Genomic DNA, 7,759 nt, shown 5'->3' on the forward strand with positions numbered 1-7,759 from the left:
ACGTTATGTAGCACTACGTTATAACGTATAACGTTACATACTATTACCTTATATCGTTATACGTTATATGCTATTACCTTATAACGTATATCGTTGTATACTGTAGCCTTATAACGTATAACGTTATATACTGTAACCTTCTAACGTATAACGTTATGTAGCATTACGTTATAACGTATAACGTTGTGTACTATTACGTTATAACGTATAACGGTATGTAGCACTACGATATCACATATAACGTTATATACTATTACCTTATAACATATAACGTTATATACTATTACCTCATAACGTATAGCGTTGTATACTATTACCATATAACGTATAACGTTATGTAGCATTACGTTATAGCGTACAACGTTATATACTATTACCTTATAACGTATAACGTTGTATACTATTACCTTATATCGTTATACGTAATATACTATTACCTTATAACGTATATCGTTATATACTGTAACCTTATAACGTATAACGTTATATACTGTAACCTTCTACCGTATAACGTTATGTAGCATTACGTTATAACGTATAACGTTGTGTACTATTACCTTATAACGTATAACGTTGTATGCTATTACCTTGAAACGTATAACCATGGAGCAGAAGCATGGACCAGAAAGAAACATGGAGCAGAAGCATGGAGCAGAAGCATGGAGGAGAATCGTGGTGCAGAAAGAAGAATGCAGCCGAATCAAGTAGCGGAATCATGGAGCAAACCGAAGCATGGCGCAAGCAGAAGCATGGTCCAAGAAGAAGCATGGAACAAGCATAAGCATGGACCAGAAGGAAGCATGGAGCAAACCGAAGCATGGGCCACAAAGAAGAATGGACCTGAAGGATGGAGCAGAGGTATGGAGCAGAAAGAAGCATGGAGCAGAAGCATGGTGCAGAAGCATGGAGCAGAAGCATAGAGCTGAGGCATGGAGGAGAAGCATGGTGCTGAGGCATTGAGGAGAAGCATGGAGCAGATGCATGCAGCAGAAGCATGGAGCAAGGAGAGGCATGGAGCAAGCCGAAGCATGGAGCAGAAAGAAGAATGTACCCGAAGGATGGAGCAGAGGTATGGAGCAGAAAGAAGCATGGAGCAGAAGAATGGAGCAGAGGCATGTAGCACAAGCATGGAGCAGAAGCATGGAGCAGAAGCATGGAGCAGAAGCATGGAGCAGAAGCATCGAGCAAGCAGAAGCATGGAGCTAGCAGAAGCATGGAGCAAGCAGAAGCATGGAGCAAGCAGAAGCATGGAGCAAGCAGAAGCATTGAACAGAAGCATGGAGCAGAATCATGGAGCAGAGGCATGGAGCAGAAAGAAGCATGGAGCAGAATCATGGAGCAGAGGCATGGAGCAGAAAGAAGCATGGAGCAGAATCATGGAGCAGAAGCAGTGATAACTACAAAAGAAGTTCTAATAGGAAAAGCCGATGAATTATACGAGCGAGAACAATAGGAGGAAATACATAACCTTCTAATAAATTATAAAGTAATTACATTGCGTATATCACTTATAAATGTAGATAACAAAACTGAACATTTGTATAGGATAGCGGTGATATTGAAATTATATGGCGTTTGTGTAGAGCAATGTATAAATTGTCTAAGACTGTGAGTGAAGTAGATGGAAAGAAATGAATTTTCGAATCTTATGATTTAATACTTAAAGCACTTGAAATAAATGAGGATAATTGGGCTGCATACAAATGGGCATCGATTCTTCGCAATTGTAAGACTCTTTATGAAGGAGTGAAGGCACAAATAAAAGAGTCATATAATATTAAGAAACATATGCTGGTATATTTCATGATAATATATTAATATTTCTTTCCCTGATACGATGTCAAGCAATTGTATCGAATATGTTTAATATCGCAGAGAGCAATGGAACTAAATGCAAAAGAACCACCTCTTATGTACATGCTTGGTACTTGGTGCTATCAAGTTGCTGATTTAACATGGTATCAAAGAAAAATTGCATCTGTAATATTTGGAGAACCACCATCTTCATCTTTTGAGGAAGCTCTAAAATATTTTGAAACCGCAGAGGAAATTGATCCCAATTTCTATAGTCAAAATTTATTAATGTTGGGCAAAACCTACTTAAAATTAAATCAGAAAGAGCTATCTATGAAATATTTAAAAATTGCCCTTGAATATCCTGCAAAGAACGAAGATGATCGAGATGCTAAACAGGAAGCACAAAAGTTGTTAAAGAAACTTTAACAAACTTGACGGAAATTATGATCTATTATATGATAAATGGATATTATTATAGGATATGGAATTGAAAGGATAAAGTAAATTTAGAATCTATCTTTTAAGTAGAAGTATAAAATTTATTTACTATAAAGTACAGTACAACTTATGTGTGATGAGCTTTTTATACGCAACATCTAATTTAAGATTTAAGATTACTATATACATGTATATTTTATAAAATGTTTTATTTCAAAATGTAACATGTAGCAAATTTTAAATAGTTAATAGCAGTTGAAGAAAATTCGTATATACAATATGTCATTAAACTACCTTTCTCGCAAAAATTAGTTAAAGAAATATATTGTAACAGAATTAAAGTATCAAAATGTTAATGTAACATTGTCACAAATATCACGGTTTAATAAAGTAGTTTCCAAGTCGAATTATCGGTCAGGTGATTCTTCATTTTCCTCTTCCTCTCCGCGAGCCATAATTCCATCTTTTTGGAAAGCAGAGAGAAAATCAAGATATTGGCGTGTTTGAAGGCCGATTATCTCCCTTGGCACTCTTCCCATCAGATGGTATACAAAGGAACGATGCAGGCCAATCTGCATAGTGTGTTGACCAATCGGGGAAGTATACTGCACCACAACGTAATCCGGTGGTAGATCTTCCGGAACATGTGATATGGTGTGAAAGGCGTTAAATCCAAGTTGAGATTCCGCCATCGTTTCGTTATAAGGCACAATCTGGAAACAAAAAATAAAAAAAAAAAAATTTAATTTACGAATTGCGTGAAAAATCAGTGGAAGAAACGATTGAAAGGAAATAAGATACTCACTGTTCCAAATGTGACGAAAATGTATAAGGACGCTACCAATCGTAAAGCACTTCCAAACCTGAAGAACTTTTAAACGTACCGCTCGATATTCGAACTGGAAATGCCCCCTCGAGCGAAATGCCGAGTTTATATAGTCGTCGGTGAGTTCCATGTGTATTACTACAGCATGGATTAGGACTTTTTGGGGGGACCCCCTAACTAGCAGGTAGGTAAAACCCAAGTAGTTGTTTGTTTGTTTGATGTTTGAAATATTGTTTAAGGGACAGACGGATTAGCAGGTGCGATGGTCGCCTCGGGTATTCCTTTGTCACCCTCTTCTCAATTATGGAAAATTCGAGAATGCGTTAGAGGATAAACAATCACAATAGAGTTGGAGAAAAATGCGATTCTAATTTATTATTAGTCATCGAGTAGGAAGCGAATACATTGCTTTTTTTTTTTTTAATTTACGCTTTCTAATAAATAATAGTTTATGTGTTACTTCTATATGGGTTACATGGTTATCACCACTGGGTTATTGGAGCAATAATCGTCTCGGGCGGTAGTTTATATTTTGTGTTTACATTCATAGGAGTTCGCTAATATTATAATTATGAATTTTTCGAAGTACGTATATCGCTTAAATATATTCGAACGAATAATATACTTTATACAGAATTATATACTTTTTTTTTTTTTTTTTTATCGTGGGGAAATCCTCATGGACACTCGGCGCTGCGTAGCAACGACCGTGTAGTGTCGGACTCCTACCGACTAAAACCCCACGGTGGTCATCCCGACGTTCGGAGGTGCACCCGGGGTCTCTTGCGAATCACTACCGAGTGCAGCCTCGTCGTCTATCTCCCTGCCGTTGTAGTTGTCTAGGGAGGCATCCCGGCTTGAGTTGGGAAGCTAGGGGGAACCACTCCTCCTAGCGCCACGTCCCCTAATCTGTCGCACCCGGGGCAGCGACGGCGGCGCCGCGCCCCTGCGTCGTACGGAGCCCCTGCGACGTTGATGCGATGATCTACTGGGATCGGCTCTTCTCTTCCGGTCCCTCTCTGCCCGCTCCTTTCTCTGCATAACCTCCTCGCAGTAGGCGCGGACAGCGTTAAACTCCCGGGGCCCTCGGAGCATGGCCTCAACGACCGCTTCCGGAGCCAACCTCTCGCCGATGTCGAGCTGCAGGACGCGCCGCGGTTCCGCCCACGCTGGACAGAACTCCAGCGTGTGCTGTGCCGTGTCCTCCTCTTCCCCGCAGTGGTGACAGGTGGACGTCACCTCCCGCCCGATCTTCAGCAGGTACTCACCGAAGACCCCGTGTCCGGCGAGCATCTGTGTCGTCCTGAAGGTGAGCGGAAGCCCGCCTTGATCTCTCCAAGCCTCCCAATTGGGAAGCACGGCGCGGACGGCTCGGTGTGGCCGCCTGGCGTCCTCCTCCATCAGCTGGGAGCGCCACCGCTCCCAGATCTCCAGCTTTGCCTCTTCCCGGACGTTCGAGGCCGAGAGGCCGCCCAGCGACAGCGCCACCGTCGAAGGCGGTGCCCTCAGGTGTTCATGCACCCGACAGAGCTCGAGGGCCCGCAGCTCGAACGGGGGGGACGCCGCCAGCACTGTCGCCGACTCGTAGGATATTGTTCGATATCCTCTGGCTATTCGGATAGCGATCGTCCTTTGCAGTCTCCTCACCAGGGTACGACTGCGGCGGTTGGCCATCAGGTCTTGGGCCCACACCGGTGCCCCATAGAGGACCCGGGACCGGATCACTCCCTCGTAGAGTCGGCGGACTCCCGACCCTGCTCCGCCTATATTCGGAAGAAGGCCGCACAAGGCGTTGGCTGCAGCCGTCACCCTCGGGACCAGGAGCTCGAAATGTGGTCCGAACGTCCACCGACTGTCGATGGTGAGGCCTAGGTACCTCATACGACACTTCACCGGCACCGCTTCGCCATTTATGGCCACGGACAAACCATCGGGAGGGGATCCCCTGCGGCGGCGGTCGAAGAACCATAGGGCCTCCGACTTGGCCGGCGACACGTTCATACAGAATTATATACTGAAACATTGAACGATACATCTACCACCGCTTTATTATTTCTTATGCATTAATTACACAGTCGTCGTATTTAGTATATAGGAAGTACAGCAGAAAAGTATTTGATCGATATAGTTGTCGCTTGAGCTATTCCGAAGATTACATTGTAAATATCGTTTAGCTTTGAATATATTTTATTATCAAGGGACAGCTTTTTGTCGTTGGTATTTGGCGGAGGGTAACGATTAGTCAATAATGAGTCGTGAACTCCTTCTAGGTAGATTCAGCGAGAGGACAAGAGGTAGCTATATAATTCAAAAGCATTAATAGTTCCCGTTTTCCTTCTGCTTGAGAGAATGATTCATTGTCAGTAGATATAAAGAGGATATTATTCGATTTTTATTACGAACGTACATTAATACAAGTTTTGCTTATAGAATTAAGTTGTAGAAAATAACGGCAGTAATTGATCAATGCGAGTATCGAAAATTAAATTTCAATTTCGATGCTCTTGGATTTATTAATTATTTAAATTTTTTTTATTTAAACAATTAATTTTAATATAACATAAACTAGATATTCATCCGTTTATATTGCTCAAGGTATTTTTATTCCTTTTTAATTCAACCGTATTATTATTTTCAACGTATTATTTCAATTTTCAGCGTGTATGGTTGAATAAGTTGTTGGACAAACAATCGAAGTTATCTTAATTATTCGCGTATAATTAATATTATCAAATCGGTTCATTCAGTTTCCTTTTTATCGTTTTATATCGTTCCAAAACGGGTAACTGAAGCTCTTCGAATTTCACAAAGCTATCCCTTATTAAACGTTCGACAGTTCGCCATTCACCTTTCGCATTTTATTATCATGAATTCGCTTATTATCATGAGTATACAGACTGAATATCGTCTTTACAATTACGTACTGTCGACTATCACATTAAATAACGAGAGCTTTAGAAAAATTGAATTTGATCGCGTACCTATCGTCGTCTTAAGCATGCAAGTCGATTAAATTAAGCAGAAAAAGGAACGCATTGTCGATCATCGTTATTATGCTCGTTAACTTTACAGGAACAGCATGTTGAGATCGATGTTGAATAATTTCTGACGAAATGCAACAATATCACCGAAGCCGAAAAGAGAGCCGCCGACGTCGAGCGATACTTCAGGGAAGATTGAAGTCGACGACCAACAACCAATAGACCAGGCCTACGAATCAACACCATAAGAGCAAGACTACCCACGGTGGTTCTACGATCCGACGGACGACGATATAAATTCCTCGTTGATAGCGGAGCAGGAATTAATATACTTAAACGACTATGTGTATTAAGACCAACAATAGTGAAAGAACAAAAATTCTCGATGGGACACTCTAGATTTAAGACTAACGAACACGCGTTGATAAAATTATTTGGTAAGGTTGTAGAATTCTTCGTAGTAGACAATAACTTTCCGATTATAGAGGACGGCATACTTGGTTTTCCAGCCCTATCTAAATTTAAATTTGAACTATCAAACCAACAACTCAAACTAGACAGTAACATGCTCTTGTTGCAACAGGAAAACGACTTACCCCCAAAACAAACAGTGTCAAAAGAAAAGATAATACCGCAGCCGACGCACTACCTAGAATACATGTTCTAACTAGACGAGACGAAAATTATTCATACAAACGAAAAGATAGGTATAGGCGACGACAGTTTTACAGAGACAGAGAAGAACGCGATCAAAAACGTAAAATTGTAAAATCCCAATCAGTTTCCAAAGAAAGAGACCCCGTTTTAGGACATAACGATTATAAAAGGTATAAACATGATGTGGAATGGTTAGGACCATACACAATTGATAAAGTATGCACCCCATATTATTTGATTCAAGACAAAAAGGTACACGGCAATCGTTTAAAGCCCTACTTTCCAGGTCGACACTTCTCTTTGCCAGAATAGTATCCGCAGAGATAAATACCACACAAAAAAAACAAACAAACAAAAAAAAAAAAAAACTGTATTCAGAAAAAAAAGAGAGAAAAGAATATTTCCATAACAATTTATGTATTAATCTATTTTTTCTGCCGAAATGAAATTTTAGGCAACAGCCCCGCCAGCACCAAACGCCCTGGCCGCAACACCCAACACCTATACCTCAACCAATACATGCCACCCCGAAGGAGAACAGGAATCAGGTGTAATTTTCAAACCACATCGAGTACGATTTCGCAAAAGCCTCCTGAAGAAAACTTGAGGGACCAAGCTTAATCTAAGAAGGGGGGAATGTCACGGATCAAATTTCTGCTTAGCACGTGTTACGCCAGATGTAGTGGTCCTTGCGAGATTCCTCATAATCTGGGCGCCAAGACCTATCCATTGTTACACTGACCCGCAACAGGCCTAAGGAGATACCGTAAACCGAATCTGTTCAGTTTCATTTCTCCTCACATAAACATTTTCGGTTTACAGATGGTCCTCATGTTTGTTGCACGCTCTTACCTATTACGGAGAAAGCGAGTGTCTGGCGAGATAACAGACTTTTCCCATGAACAAGGATGCCGATATCTGGTTTTCTTTGTCTTTACAACTTCTTTTATTAACCAATGGGCATCGCGGATCATTACCCTCACTTTTCTACCGAAAAGTGTGGACGACGAATCCGCGTTCTGAGTTCAAAAGGGCACACCCACACCGAGCTTTCTTCCTT

General features: G+C 41.2%; 1 pseudogene; it reads left to right on the forward strand.

The window, feature by feature from the left end:
• The first annotated feature begins 1,303 nt into the window (after nucleotides 1-1,303).
• LOC139991624 (regulator of microtubule dynamics protein 1-like) lies at nucleotides 1,304-2,271 on the forward strand (annotated as a pseudogene).
• Nucleotides 2,272-7,759: the final 5,488 nt, after the last annotated feature.

The sequence above is a fragment of the Bombus fervidus genome, chromosome 10 (assembly GCF_041682495.2).
Source record: "Bombus fervidus isolate BK054 chromosome 10, iyBomFerv1, whole genome shotgun sequence".
Taxonomy (NCBI): Eukaryota; Metazoa; Arthropoda; class Insecta; order Hymenoptera; family Apidae; genus Bombus; species Bombus fervidus.